We start from the raw sequence: 13,876 nt of genomic DNA on the forward strand, positions 1-13,876 counted from the left end.
ATCTGCAGTGATTTTGGAGCCCCCCAAAATAAAGTCTGACACTTTTTCTATTGTTTCCCCATCTATTTCCCATGAAGAGATGGGACCAGGTGCCATGATCTTCATTTTCTGAATGTTGAGCTTTAAGCCAACTTTTTCACTCTCCTCTTTCACTTTCAGCAAGAGGCTTTTTAGTTCCTCTTCACTTTCTGCCATAAGGGTGGTGTCATCTGCATATGTGAAGCTATTGATATTTCTCCCGGCAATCTTTATTCCAGCTTGTGCTTCTTCCAGCCCAGCGTTTCTCATGATGTACTCTGCATAGAAGTTAAATAAGCAGGGTGACAACATACAGCCTTGACATACTCCTTTTCCTATTTGGAACCAGTCTGTTGTTCCATGTCCAGTTCTAACTGTTGCTTCCTGACCTGCATATAGGTTTCTCAAGAGGCAGGTCAGGTGGTCTGGTATTCTCATCTCTTTCAGAATTTTCCACAGTTTATTGTGATCCACACAGTCAAAGGCTTTGGCATAGTCAATAAAACAGAAATAGATGTTTTTCTGGAAGTCTCTTGCTTTTTCGATGATCCAGAGGATGTTGGCAATTTGATCTCTGGTTCCTTTGCCTTTCCTAAAACCAGCTTGAACATCTGGAATTTCACAGTTCACATATTGCTGAAGCCTGGCTTGGAGAATTTTGAGCATTACTTTACTAGTGTGTGTTGCTGCTGCTAAGTCGCTTCAGTTGTGTCCAACTCTGTGCAACCCCATAGACGGCAGCCCACTAGGCTTCCTCGTCCCTGGGATTCTCCAGGCAAGAACATTGGAGTGGGTTGCCGTATCCTTCTCCAATGCAGGAAAGTGAAAAGTGAAAGTGAAGTTGCTCAGTCTGAGTGCAATTGTGTGGTAGTTTGAGCATTCTTTGGCACTGTCTTTCTTTGGGATTGGAATGAAAACTGACCTTTTCCAGTCCTGTGGCCACTGCTGAGTTTTCCAAATTTGCTGGCATATTGAGTGCAGCACTTTCACAGCATCATCTTTCAGGATTTGAAATAGCTCAACTGGAATTCCATCACCTCCACTAGCTTTGTTTGTAGTGATGCTTTCTAAGGCCCACTTGACTTCACATTCCAGGATGTCTGGCTCTAGGTGAGTGATCATACCATCGTGATTATCTGGATCATGAAGATCTTTTTTGTACAGTTCTTCTGTGTATTCTTGCCACCTCTTCTTAATATCTTCTGCTTCTGTTAGGGCCATACCATTTCTGTCCTTTATTGAGCCCATCTTTGCATGAAATATTCCCTTGGTATCTCTAATTTTCTTGAAGAGATCTCTAGTCTTTCCCATTCTGTTGTTTTCCTCTATTTCTTTGCATTGATCGCTGAAGAAGGCTTTCTTTTCTCTTCTTGCTATTCTTTGTAACTCTGCATTCAGATGCTTATATCTTTCCTTTTCTGCTTTGCTTTTCACTTCTCTTCTTTTCACAGCTATTTGTAAGTCCTCCCCAGACAGCCATTTGGCTTTTTTGCATTTCTTTTCCATGGGCATTGTCTTGATCCCTGTCTCCTGTACAATGTCACGAACCTCATTCCATAGTTCATCAGGCACTCTATCTATCAGATCTAGGCCCTTAAATCTATTTCTCACTTCCACTGTATAATCATAAGGGATTTGATTTAGGTCATACCTGTATGGTCTAGTGGTTTTCCCTACTTTTTTTCAATTTAAGTCTGAATTTGGTAATAAGGAGTTCATGATCTGAGCCACAGTCAGCTCCCGGTCTTGTTTTTGCTGACTGTATAGAGCTTCTCCATCTTTGGCTACAAAAACTATAATCAATCTGATTTCAGTGTTGACCTTCTGGTGATGTCCATGTGTAGAGTCTTCTCTTGTGTTGTTGAAAGGGGGTGTTTGCTATGACCAGTGCATTGTCTTGACAAAACTCTATTAGCCTTTGCCCTGCTTCATTCTGTATTCCAAGGCTAAATTTGCCTGTTACTCCAGGTGTTTCTTGACTTCCTACTTTTGCATTCCAGTCCCCTAGAATGAAAATGACATCTTTTTTTGGTTTTAGTTCTAAAAGGTCTTGTAGGTCTTCACAGAACCATTCAACTTCAGCTTGTTCAGTGTTACTGGTTGGGGCATAGACTTGGATTACTGTGATATTGAATGGTTTGCCTTGGAAACAAACAGAGATCATTCTGTCATTTTTGAGATTGCATCCAAGTACTGCATTTTGGACTCTTTTTTTTTAACCATGATGGTTAGCCTGTTATATACCAGAGACAGCAGATGTCTTTCGCTTCACAGGCCTATAGATTCTGGGGAATTCTATTCTAGGAGCTATGTGTAAGGAATTAGTCCCAAGGAGCTTCTTGCAATCCCTGGGCCTGATTCGATGAGATTCTGAAATCTGAGCTGATGCAAAGTGGGAGGAGGCTCTCAGGAATCTTGGGAGGGGAGCAGATGTATTTTTCTTGTGGGAAGAATGTGAATCATTGGGGGAAGCCAGAGGACAGACAGGTAGCAGCTTCTGAGAAGGCCTCCAAGGATCCCCCAATCCTGGTATTTTATCCTTTGAAATCCCCTCCCCTTGAGTGTGGACTAAACCTAATGACTGGCTTCTAATGAACAGAGTCTAGAAAAAAATGATGGATGTCACTTCTGAGATTAGATGACAATAGACTGTTGCTTCCATCTCATTTGCTTGCTCTTGTTCTGCCAGAAGCCAGCTGCAGTATCATGAGCCTCCTATAGGGAGGACCAGTGGCAAGAAACTGGTGGGGGCCACTGGCTAACAGCCAGCAGGGACCTGAGGCCTGCCAGTAGCCACCTGACTTGGAAGTGGAGACTCCCTAAATTGAGCCTTTGCATGAGACTTCAACCCTGGCTCACATTTCCATTGCAGCCTGTGGGGGACCTTGAACCAGAAGACCCAGCAAAGCACTGCCTCAGCTCTGCACCCACAGAAATGATAAGGTAATGAACTCTTGTTGTTTTAAGCTGCTGAGTTTTGAGTTAACATGTTATCAGGTGGTAGATAACTCATGCAGAACAGGGAGGGATTGCATCTGCTGTGCCCCCTCACTATCCTCAGTTGTTCAGTTCAGTTCAGCCACTCAGTCATGTCCGACCCTTTGCGACTCCATGGACTGCAGCACGCCAGGTCTCCCTGTCCATCACCAACTCCCGCGGTTTACTCAAACTCATGTTCATTGAGTCGGTGATGCCATCCAGCCATCTCACTCTGTCGTCCCCTTTTCCTCCTGCCTTCAATCTTTCCCAGCATCAGGGTCTTTTCAAATGATTCAACTCTTTGCATCAGGTGGCCAAAGTATTGGAGTTTCAATTTCAACATCAGTCCTTCCAATGAATATTCAGGACTGATTCCCTTTAGGATGGACTGGGTGGATCTCTTTGTAGTCCAAGGGACTCTCAAGAGTCTCTTCCAACACCACAGTTCAAAAGCATCAATTCTTCGGTGCTCAGCTTTCTTTATAGTCCCACTCTCACATCCATCCATGATCACTGGAAAAACCATAGCCTTGACAAGATGTTTGTCTAGTCACTATGCTCAGGTGTATCGTAGACTTTTTCTCATTTCATCCTTGTGTCAACCTGGATGCAGAAGATGCTGGGCAAATGCCAGAGATAGGATGTGAAGTCAGAACGTTTTGATTCTAAAACTTGTACTCATTTCTAAAGTCCAGGATGCTACCGAGGAGATATTTTCCATGTTTCTAAAGTCAGCAGTGTCAATAGAATGACTAATGCTGGTGCTAAGCGGTTTGCATACAATGAGGCATTACTAGTGTCTGTACACTCAGCTACCTGCTGTTACTGACCCTTTGTGTGTCTCCTATTAAACACACACCAGGACACTTAGGCACACAGATCTCACATGCACAGTCAGGCCTCTGTTATACACATGTGCCCAAGCTACATTTATAAGCATGTTAGCTCACGTATGTACACATAGACGTGCACTGGCACGCACACGTGCCCTCATATCCACCATCTCCACCTTCGTCTTCTAAGAAAAGACTCTTTATGACAGTCCTTTCCTAAATAAACAAACATTCAGCATGGTTTTCATGCCTGAGCAGAAAAGGGCCCCTGCCATTTTTTTCTTTAGCAATATCCCACGACTGAATGACTTCACTTTCACTTTCATGCATTGGAGAAGGCAATGGCAACCCACTCCAGTGTTCTTGCCTAGAGAATCCCAGGGACGGGGGAGCCTGGTAGGCTGCTGTCTATGGGGTCGCACAGAGTCGGACACGACTGAAGTGACTTAGCAGCAGCAGCAGCAGCACATACTTTAAGCAAATCTGAAATCTGACTGGAGACTTTGGAAATCATTTTGTCCACCCTCTTCACCATGCACATGCAGAAACTGAGGCTCAGAGAACTTGAGGGACTTGTCTAAGGAGCCCAGCAAGGTTGTAGGAACTAGAACCCAGGTCTTCTGACTTCAGATCACTGTTCTTTCCCTGGCAATATGCATCTGTCCCAGAGGCTGGGGTTTGGAGCAGATGGGTTGATGGGTGGGGGAATGGGGAATGGGGGAGACGGCGAGGTTAGTGGGGGGTGTGGATGGCACTCCTTGACCTTGGAAATCCATTTCCAAAGGAGATTGTATGTGCAAAAATGTTCAGAGTCAGTTGTTCTTTGTGTGTAAAAGAAGTTGACATTTATTCTTTCCCTACAATATCCCCTGTTAAGAAGGAACATTGTTCACCTATTTGTGGATTAAAAGCAGATGCCCAGGGATTTTTAGGACCTGATTAATTCTGAGTGAAAGAAGTGTGGAGAATGATAATTTACAAATGACAAATCATAGCACTTAGGAGGACAAACCAGCATTTCAAAGGCCAGTTTTTTGTTTGTTTTTGGTATTTCATGAAAGAGAGCAGGCTTTCTAGGCAAATTGTCAGGAAGCTGTTTTCAAGAAGGAGCTCAGTGGGGAAAGAGGATTTTAAAAATGAATTGAAAACAAACTCAAAGGCACTGGATCTTCATTATAAGTTCCTCCTGTTGGGTGAGAAATAAAGAATTTAAACAACTTTTCATCCCCTTTCTTCCTCCCCTAATTTGGTAAAATTATTTGGATATCAGGCAACAAAGAATGAGCATCAGACCTGGAAGTGAGAGATTTGGGTTCAGGTCCCAATTGTGTCATTTTAAGTAAATGATGAATCTTCTCTGAACTGGGTCTCCTCAGCTCTGATAATGAAAATCATCATGTTTATATCACAGGCTCATTATTAATGTACAAAATGCCCATTCACTAGAATTTCCTTCATACCAGATGCCCTGTTAGAACTTGGGCAGAGTGATTTCATTGACCCTTCACAGCAGCCCTTTGAGTAGGTCTGGGCATTCCTCTTGTGAACTTCCCAGGTGGTGCTAGTGGTCAAGAACCTGCCTGCCGATGCAGGAGGTATAAGAGACGCAGGTTCAATCCCTGGGTCGGGAAGATCCCCTGGAGGAGGGCATGGCAACCCACTCCAGTATTCTTGCCTGACAATCCCATGGACGGAGGAGCATGGAGGGCTCCAGTTCATAGGGTTGCAAGGAGTTGGACATGACTGTTGTAACTTCACACACACACATGGGCATTCCTCTTGCGTAGGAAAATCTGAACTCTGGGGTTCAGAGAGGTCACACTCCTTGGTCCAGGTCACACAGCTAAGAAGTGATAAGTTAGGGATTCCAAAGCATAGCTGTCTGACCTGCTGCCATCACACATTGTAAGAATGTGATGACAACAAGTCGCAAAACAAAACAAAACCCACAAGCTCTAAAGACATGGTTATTGCCCACTTTGTCCATCCTCATCCCCGTGCTAGGAACCCAGGATTTAAAATGGATTAACATTATGTGCTCTGCTTCCATGCACCTGTGGAGCCCTCAGAGGCTGGGGAGGAAGGGGAGTCTGGCAGTTTGGGGGAGGAGGGGTGATGCTTTTGAATTTAGCTTTGGACTCATGTTTAAGGTGTCTATGGGCATCCATGTGGGTGGATGAGATTCAGACCAGGGGCAGAGGTTTGGGTCTGGGACATGGATGACTGCTTAACTTGTGCCCAAGGATTTCTAGCAGTTAATATACTTAGTCCTCACAGTGATGCTGTGATGTAGCTGTTACCTTCATCCCTGCTATGCAGAGTGATGAGGGGACCTACTTGTAATCCACACTCAGGCAGAAGGTAAAACCTCAAGGTGGATGGTTCTCATGAGTCCCAGTGTTTTCCCACTTGATTCACAGATCAATCTCCTCCCTCCTCAAGCTGCAACATCCCCTCTATTTTGAGTCACTTTCAGTCTTGTAAGAGCTCCCCGTGCTTTTGTTTCACTTCATTAGATCCTTCTGGGTTCACTGTGTGTCAGAATTCTTCTCCCTGAGACCTGGAAAGCAATTTTGTGACCACTCAAGAGGGACCCTCAAGAAAACACCTTTGCATGCCAATTTGTTGTTGCTCAGTTGCTGAGTTGTGTCTGACTCTTTACCATGCCATGGATTACAGCACACCAGGCTCCTCTGTCCTTCACTGTCTCCTGGGAGTTTGCTCAGATTCATGTCCATTGGGTCCATGATGCCATCCAACCATCTTGTCCTTTGCTGCCCCTTTCTCCTTTGTTTTCACTCTTTCCAAGCATCAGGGTCTTTTCCAATGAGTCCCTTCTTCACATTAAGTGGCCAAAGTATTGGAGTTTCAGCATCAGCATCAGTCCTTCCAATGAATATTCAGGGTTAATGTCCTTTAGGATTGACTGGTTTGGTCTCCTTGCAGAAGGAGGTACTAAACCTTAATTCCTGATCAAACAGGTGGCAGGAAAAAGTTCACCATCTGGCCTGTGGTGAGGGAGGCACAGACCTGGTTGGAACATAGGCTCCTCAGCCCCAAGTCCTGTTCCCTGAACAAGCACAGAACATGTCCATGCTCTCTGCTCCCTGAAGACCTGGAGCTCCAAAGAACACTCTGAGCAGGGAGAGTCTTGATAATTGTGATTTATCGGCTGCTTGCTACATGCGCATACTTCCTGCTAAACATTGTATAAATATTAATGCATTTAATGTTCAAAGGAGGTGGGTGTAATTAACACTGCCACTGTACCAATGACAAAAATAGAGGAATGGAGAGGTTCAGTGACTCACCCAAGATCACACAGTGAGTGTACCAGAGCTGAGATCCAGACCCAGGCAGTGACACTCTGGAGCCCTCTCTTTCCACCAAGCACCCAGCCTGGCATGGCTTCGTGGCTCATGCTGTAGTAGGCCTGGGTCCTGGGAGCCACAGGAGAGCCCTCAAAGACCCATTCAGGCATTGATCTGAAAAAAATGCACAACCTAAAAGTTGAGGATTATGTTTTGTTCAGTGGACAAAACTGAGCCTGGGACATAGCCTTTCAGATAGTTCTGAGGGACTGCACTAGAGAGGCAAAGGAGAAGCTAGGACATACAGTTTTTGCAACAAAGACCAGGTAGTCAGAGCATCAAAAGATGACTGTTCACTAAAAGAAAACCAGGTATCTCAAGTTAAGGAATTTTGCTCTCTTCTATGTATGGGAAGATGCAAGAGTCTGGGCTCACTGAAATCATTCCTTTAATATACATCTCAGCTTCCTGGACTGCAAGGAGATCCAACCAGTCCATCCTAAAGGAAATCAGTCCTGAATATCTGTTGGAGGGACTGATGCTGAGGCTGAAGCTCCAACACTTTGGTCACCTGATGCGAAGAACTGACTCATTGGAAAAGACCCTGATGGCTGGGAAAGATTGAAGTCAGGAGGAGAAGGGGATGACCGAGGATGAGATGGTTGGATGACATCACTGACTCAATGGACATAAGTTTGAGCAAACTCCGGGAGATGGTGAAGGACAGGGAAGCCTGCCGTGCTGCAGTCCGTGGTGTTGCAAAGAGTCAGACACAGCTGAGCACCTGAAAAACAACAACAACAGCTCTCTGGGGCCGGTATCCTGCGCTTTCTCATCCTGAGTCCCCCGGGTGCACTGTCGGGGAGGCTGTAAGGTGAGGGTCTGATGGTACAGCAGCCTTTGTTTTCCGCTATGGCAACAACATTCTTTCACTGATGGATCCCTGTGTTTTCTCGAGCAGCTCTTGTCAACAACCCCTTGAGGTTATTAAGGATGTTTTTCTGACCTTCACAAGATCATGTGTAGCTGTTCCCAGACCATTCCCAACTCCCACAGCCATCCTTTCTCCACTAAACGTGACCTGTGTTTCTGATGAACCCAAGGGGTTCATTTGAAGGCAGGAAGTGAACAGGAGTCCCAGTCCCAGTGGAATGTGCGTCACGCTGGAGGTGAGGGTTCCATCCTGAGGTGGAACTCAGTCCCCAGTGACATCTGCCCCCTCTGTTCTCAGGGTGCTGGAATCCTCTGACAGGGGATCAGTGATTTTATTCCACATGTGCAAGCAGATCTCTCTAGGAAAAGGGCACACGGCCTCCAGCCCACACAGTGGTGCCCGAGTGATCAACACCAGTGCGTTCATCCACTGGCTCATTCTCTCTTTCTTTTTTAATAACAAGGGACTTTGGTTTTTTATTTATTTATTTTTGACTGCGCTGGGTCTTTGTTGTTCTGTGGGCTTTCTCTAGTTGCAGTACACGGGCTTCCCATTGCGGTGGCTTCTCTTATGCCAGAGAAGGCACATGGGCCTTCAGTAGTTGTGGCTCACAGGATCAAAAGCACAGGCTCAATGGTTATGGCTCATGGGTTTAGTTGTTCTGCAGCATGTGGGATCTTCCCAGATCAGGGATCAAACCCATGTCCCCCGCATCGGTAGGCAGAGTCTTATCCACTGTGTCACCAGGGAAGTCCAACCCTGCTCATTCTTCTGGAATTTTTTTTTCACCAGCTCCTAGGTGCTGGGGTTCTGAACTGGGCCATGGGTTGCAGAGGCAGCAGGATAGAGACTTGTGGAGCCCAGGGGAAGGAGGATTGACTGATTCCAGGAACTGTAAAAGGGTTGAAAGGCCTTGGTGCCTCAAGAGAGGCAAGAACACGTAGAGAGGGAATTGAAAGAGGATGTGTACGCATGCTAAGTTGCTTATTTATGCTAAGTTGTAAAGCATAAAATTATGCTTATATTTATTAAGTTGCTGCTGCTGCTGCTGCTAAGTCGCTTCAGTCGTGTCTGACTCTGTGCAACCCCATAGACAGCAGCCCACCTGGCTCCCTCATCCCTGGGATTCTCCAGGCAAGAACACTGCAGTGGGTTGCCATTTCCTTGTCTAATGCATGAATGAAAAGTGTAAGTGAAGACACTCAGTCGTGTCCGACTCTTACCGACCCCATGGACTGCAGCCTACCAGGCTCCTCTGTCCATGGGATTCGCCAGGCGAGAGTACTGGAGTGGGGTGCCATTGCTTTCTCCATTAAGTTGCTAATTATGCTTAAGTCATGTTTCTGTGACCCTATGGACTGTAGCCCTCCAGGCTCCGTTGTCCATGGGATTCTCCAGGCAAGAATACTGGAGTGGGTTGCCATGCCCTTCTCCAGGGGATTTTCCCCACTCAGGGGCTGAACCCGAGTCTCTTTCTTATCTAAAGGGAATATCAGGAAATGTTTGTAGCTAAGATAGCATTAACATGGGTCTTTAAAAGGTTTGTAACATGAGAACAGATGAAAAGGGATGGGAGAAAGAAATACAGGAAGAAGGATCAGGATGAGCAAACAAATGAAGGTGAACAGATATCTCATCCCTCCCAACTGAAACTGAAGATGTTTTGGCTCTGAACACAAACATTTTAACCATAAGTATATCAACACTGACAAATCTTTCCCAAGCAAGTATTTTCCAGTATAAAATGCACTGAACAAATTAAATGTACTGATTCCTTTTCTCTTTGGTGCAATTAAGTGATTTACAATATCACTTTCTATTTTCTTTTTTCAAATCTTACTAAATTTATTTTCATTGAATCAATTATTTTCTTGGAAAACCTCACAGTGAAATTTTGATTCATCAGTTAGTTTCTTTTCTCCACATCAAATTTCATGCATATCTTCTGCCACTGTGTCTTCTGTTTTGGGGGGGAAGGGAGTTACTTTTAGCAAATTATCATTTAATTTTGCCACTGTCAGGCTGATTTTTTTATTGATGATTTACATCAGTAATATTCATTGTGAATTAGATTAAAAACTAATAATTTGGGTTTATCATTTAGCTGACCCATGAGAAATTTGTGAGCAAATCTTCTCAGTTGTCCTAGGACTGGTGTTTTGTCCTGGACTGACAAATTATACCACTAATTTGATTTTTTTAGATATTGCCTATTAGGTTGAATATTGCAGCTCATTGTTTATACTGTGGAGCAGAGAGAAAGAATGGGGTCAAGATGGCAGGGTAAAAAGATGTGAGTCCTTATTTCAGCTCAAGAGGCTGCAAAGAGCAAAGCACAGTGCTTTGTAGAGGGAGCTGCGATCCTTGGTGACATTGGTCACCAGTGGGCAGGTGGGTGCTTGGGTCTTAATAGCACACCTCAACCAAACACTCCAGGGTTTCTTGTTGTAGCTTCACGAATTAGTTTAGGTCATTGCTAAGAGCCCTTTTATTGCAGGCAGTTGGTGTAATATAGTGGCTAGATGTAGGAGAAGAGTAGGGTTTGAATTTTGGCTCAGTGCTCACTACCTGTGTTACCCTGGGCAAGTGTCTTTGCTTTCTGAGCATTTGCTTCCAGGTCTGAAAAATAGCAATGATACCTATCTCATGGGATGCAGAGCACGGCTCTTGGCACTGGGTACATGTCCCATAGTTTGAGTTCTTGTTTTCAGGAATTAATAAATTAACTGCAGAGTACTTACACGTAAGCACTACAGACGTGTTGAGTCTTCTCCCTTCCCCCTCTCCCTCCTCTTCCTCCTCGTCTTCCTCTTCTTCTCCTTCTCTTCCTCCTTCTCCTCTTTCTTTCTCTCTTTCTCTCATTGGCTCTGTTTCTCTGGAGAAAGTGAAAGTGTCAGCCACTCAGTCATATCTGACTCTTAGCGACGCCGTGGACTCTAGCCCACCAGACTCCTCTGTCCAGGGGATTCTCCAGGCAAGAATACTGGAGTGGGTTGCCATTTCCTCCTCCCAGGGATCTTCTCGACCCAGGGATCAAACCCAGGTCTCCTGCGTTGCAGGCAGATTCACCATCTGGCGAATCCTGACTATTACAGTCTCTAACTTGCTGTTAAGTGGACCTGAGGCCTTGGAAACAAAGCAATTTCAGTGACTAATTCTGCAAGCCTGAGGGGTAAGGTTGGTGGCCAGCAATGCAGCAGTTGGCAATAGGGTTTACCATTAAATGGTCTGAGAATCTAGGCAGCAGAATCTATTTTGAGGGTCTAGTGAGGGCCCTGAACTTTGTTCTCATGTGGCAAAAACTCTGGCACTGGACTGGGGAAAGGGGCCCATGAGAAAGACATGGCTAACCAGCATAGTCTGGGAAGGGTAGTATAGCTGCAATTGCATAGCTAAGGTCCAGGCTGATCTCTAAATAGGTTAATTTATTCATTCCTGGACTGACTCATTACAAGAGGCAGTATGGCAGGATTTATGACACTTAGGCTCAGGAGTTAGGCTGCTAGTTTAGAATCCCAGCTGTTGCACCTACCAGCTCTATGGCCTTGGGGATAACTTATGCCTCAGTTTCCCAATCTATTGAATGGGGATACTGTAAGGATTAGAAGGGATACTTTATATAAAGCACTTAGAACAATCTCTGGCACATTGTTAGTACTGAATTAGCTTTACATAGTGCAATGCGTGTGTGCTCACTCATGTTTGACTCTTTGTGACTCCGTGCACTGTAGCCCTCCAGGCTCCTCTGGCCATGGGATTTTGCCAGCAAGAATACTGGAGTGGGTTGCCATTTCCAGGGGATCTTCCTGTCCCAGGGATGGAACCCATGTCTCTTGCATTGGGAGGCAGATTCTTTACCACTGCGTCACCTGGGGAAGCCCCATATAATGTAGTAGTCAGGCTCTATTGTGATAATGCTGCTTAATGAACAATCCCAAACGTCTCAGTGCTAACAACAGACATTTACCTTTCATGTTCATAGGTAAGATATGGCTTTGCAGGATTGTAATGAGTCTGGCTAGGTTCAGATGGTCCCAGGGCTAGGTTGTGAGTTGGATTCATGTCTGCTTCATTTGGCTCTTCCTAGGGGGTCCAGGAAAGGAGCCTCAGCTCTCTGAGGCATGTCTCACTTAATGCCTCTCCTGGATGGAGGCATCTCTAAGTTTGTTCACATTCCATTGGCCAAAGTAGGTTACACGGCCAGGCTTACCATCAGTGGGGTGGTCATGAAGGGAAGGGAATCAAATGTTTTCTGAACAATAAATATATAATAACACAACCTCCCACAGCATTATCAAATGTTTCTTGAGTGCTTAATAGCTACCAGGAAATGTTCCGAGCACAGGGATTCAGAGGTGAATCAGACAATGACTCAGCCCTCAAGGGCACTCTCAGCACCAAGTGATTCCTGCAGTACCTGGGGGCAACCTTCCCCCCCAGGAGAACTTCACCCCTCCCGGGGTCCAGCAAGAATGATATTAATTCTCATGAGCTCCAAACATCAGGTATCACATCTCTATTTTACATATGAGAAAACCGAGACTCAGAGAGGTTAAGTCACTTTCTTTTGGTCCCACAGCCAGGAAATGACTGAGCCTGGACCCAAAGTCTGGCCTGATTGTCCCAAGGCTCCAGTCATTGTGCTGGACCCAAATGTCAAGTCAAGGTCAGAAGGGCCACGATGAGAACTGACGAAGACTCCCAATCCTGGCAGGAGGCCTGTCCTTGGTCTCCATGAACATGAGCTCTGGCAGAGATGTTTGCAAACCTAGATCTTCGCAGCTGGACTAGTGGTTTTAACCGTTTGAAGGGCAGACTCAACAACTGCCAACTGGGCGTGCTGTCCAGAAGATGCTTTCTGCATGGCCCTGCAATGCTAAGTCCCCAAGCCCGAGCCCAGTGTGCCTTCCTGGTGTTCCTGGTTGCCTAGAGTTTTCACCCCCTTTGTCCCCAGTGCTGGGCACCTTCCATATTTAAGTGTTATCCTAGGTGATCACTGCTTACAGAAAGCCCATATTCTTCATTTTCATTGACAGAGTGCCCAGAGCTCTAGCCGGTGCCTGGCACCGACCAGGGGCTGAATGAGACTGTGTGGAGGGCTTCCCTGGGGGCTTAGTGTGAAGACTCTTCTTGCCGATGCGGTAGACATGGGTTCTATCCCTGATATGGGAAGACCCCACGCACTGTAGAGCAGCTAAGTCCGTGCTCCACAACTACTGAGCCTGTGCTCCAAAGCCTGGGGGCTGCAGCTACTGAAACCCCTGCACCCTAGAGCCTGTGCTCTGCCACAAGAGAAGCCACGGCAGTGAGAAGCCCGAGCGCTGTAACTAGAGGGCAGCCCCTACTTTCCACAACTAGAGAAAAGCTGGAGCAGCAAAGAAGACCCAGTGCAGCCAAAAATAAAATAAGCAAATATAAAACTATTAAAAAAAAAAAGAGTGTAGAGTGAGTGAACGAGTGAGTGAGTGTAGGCTGGATCACTAGAGGCTGCTGAGTCCCCTGGAAGGAGAGCAGGTGAGATTTCTTTTTGTTATGCCCTCTCTCAAATCTCTGGAGGCATTATAACCAGAATGGGTCTGGAGCATGGAAACACCAGAGTCCCCCCAGGGACACAGGCACAGAAGCGAATAATTGACTCTCCCTTGGGTATCTCAATAAAATTGGGATGGGATGCCTTCGTCTTTTATCTTCTGAGAAGTAACCTCAATGTCCACAGTGCTCCATAAGCTGACATTAAGTTCAGTTCAGTTCAGTTGCTCAGTCGTGTCCGACTCTTTACGACCCCATGAATCGCAGCACGC

This window comes from Oryx dammah, unplaced genomic scaffold, assembly GCF_014754425.2.
Source record: "Oryx dammah isolate SB20612 unplaced genomic scaffold, SCBI_Odam_1.1 HiC_scaffold_3, whole genome shotgun sequence".
Classification (NCBI taxonomy): Eukaryota; Metazoa; Chordata; class Mammalia; order Artiodactyla; family Bovidae; genus Oryx; species Oryx dammah.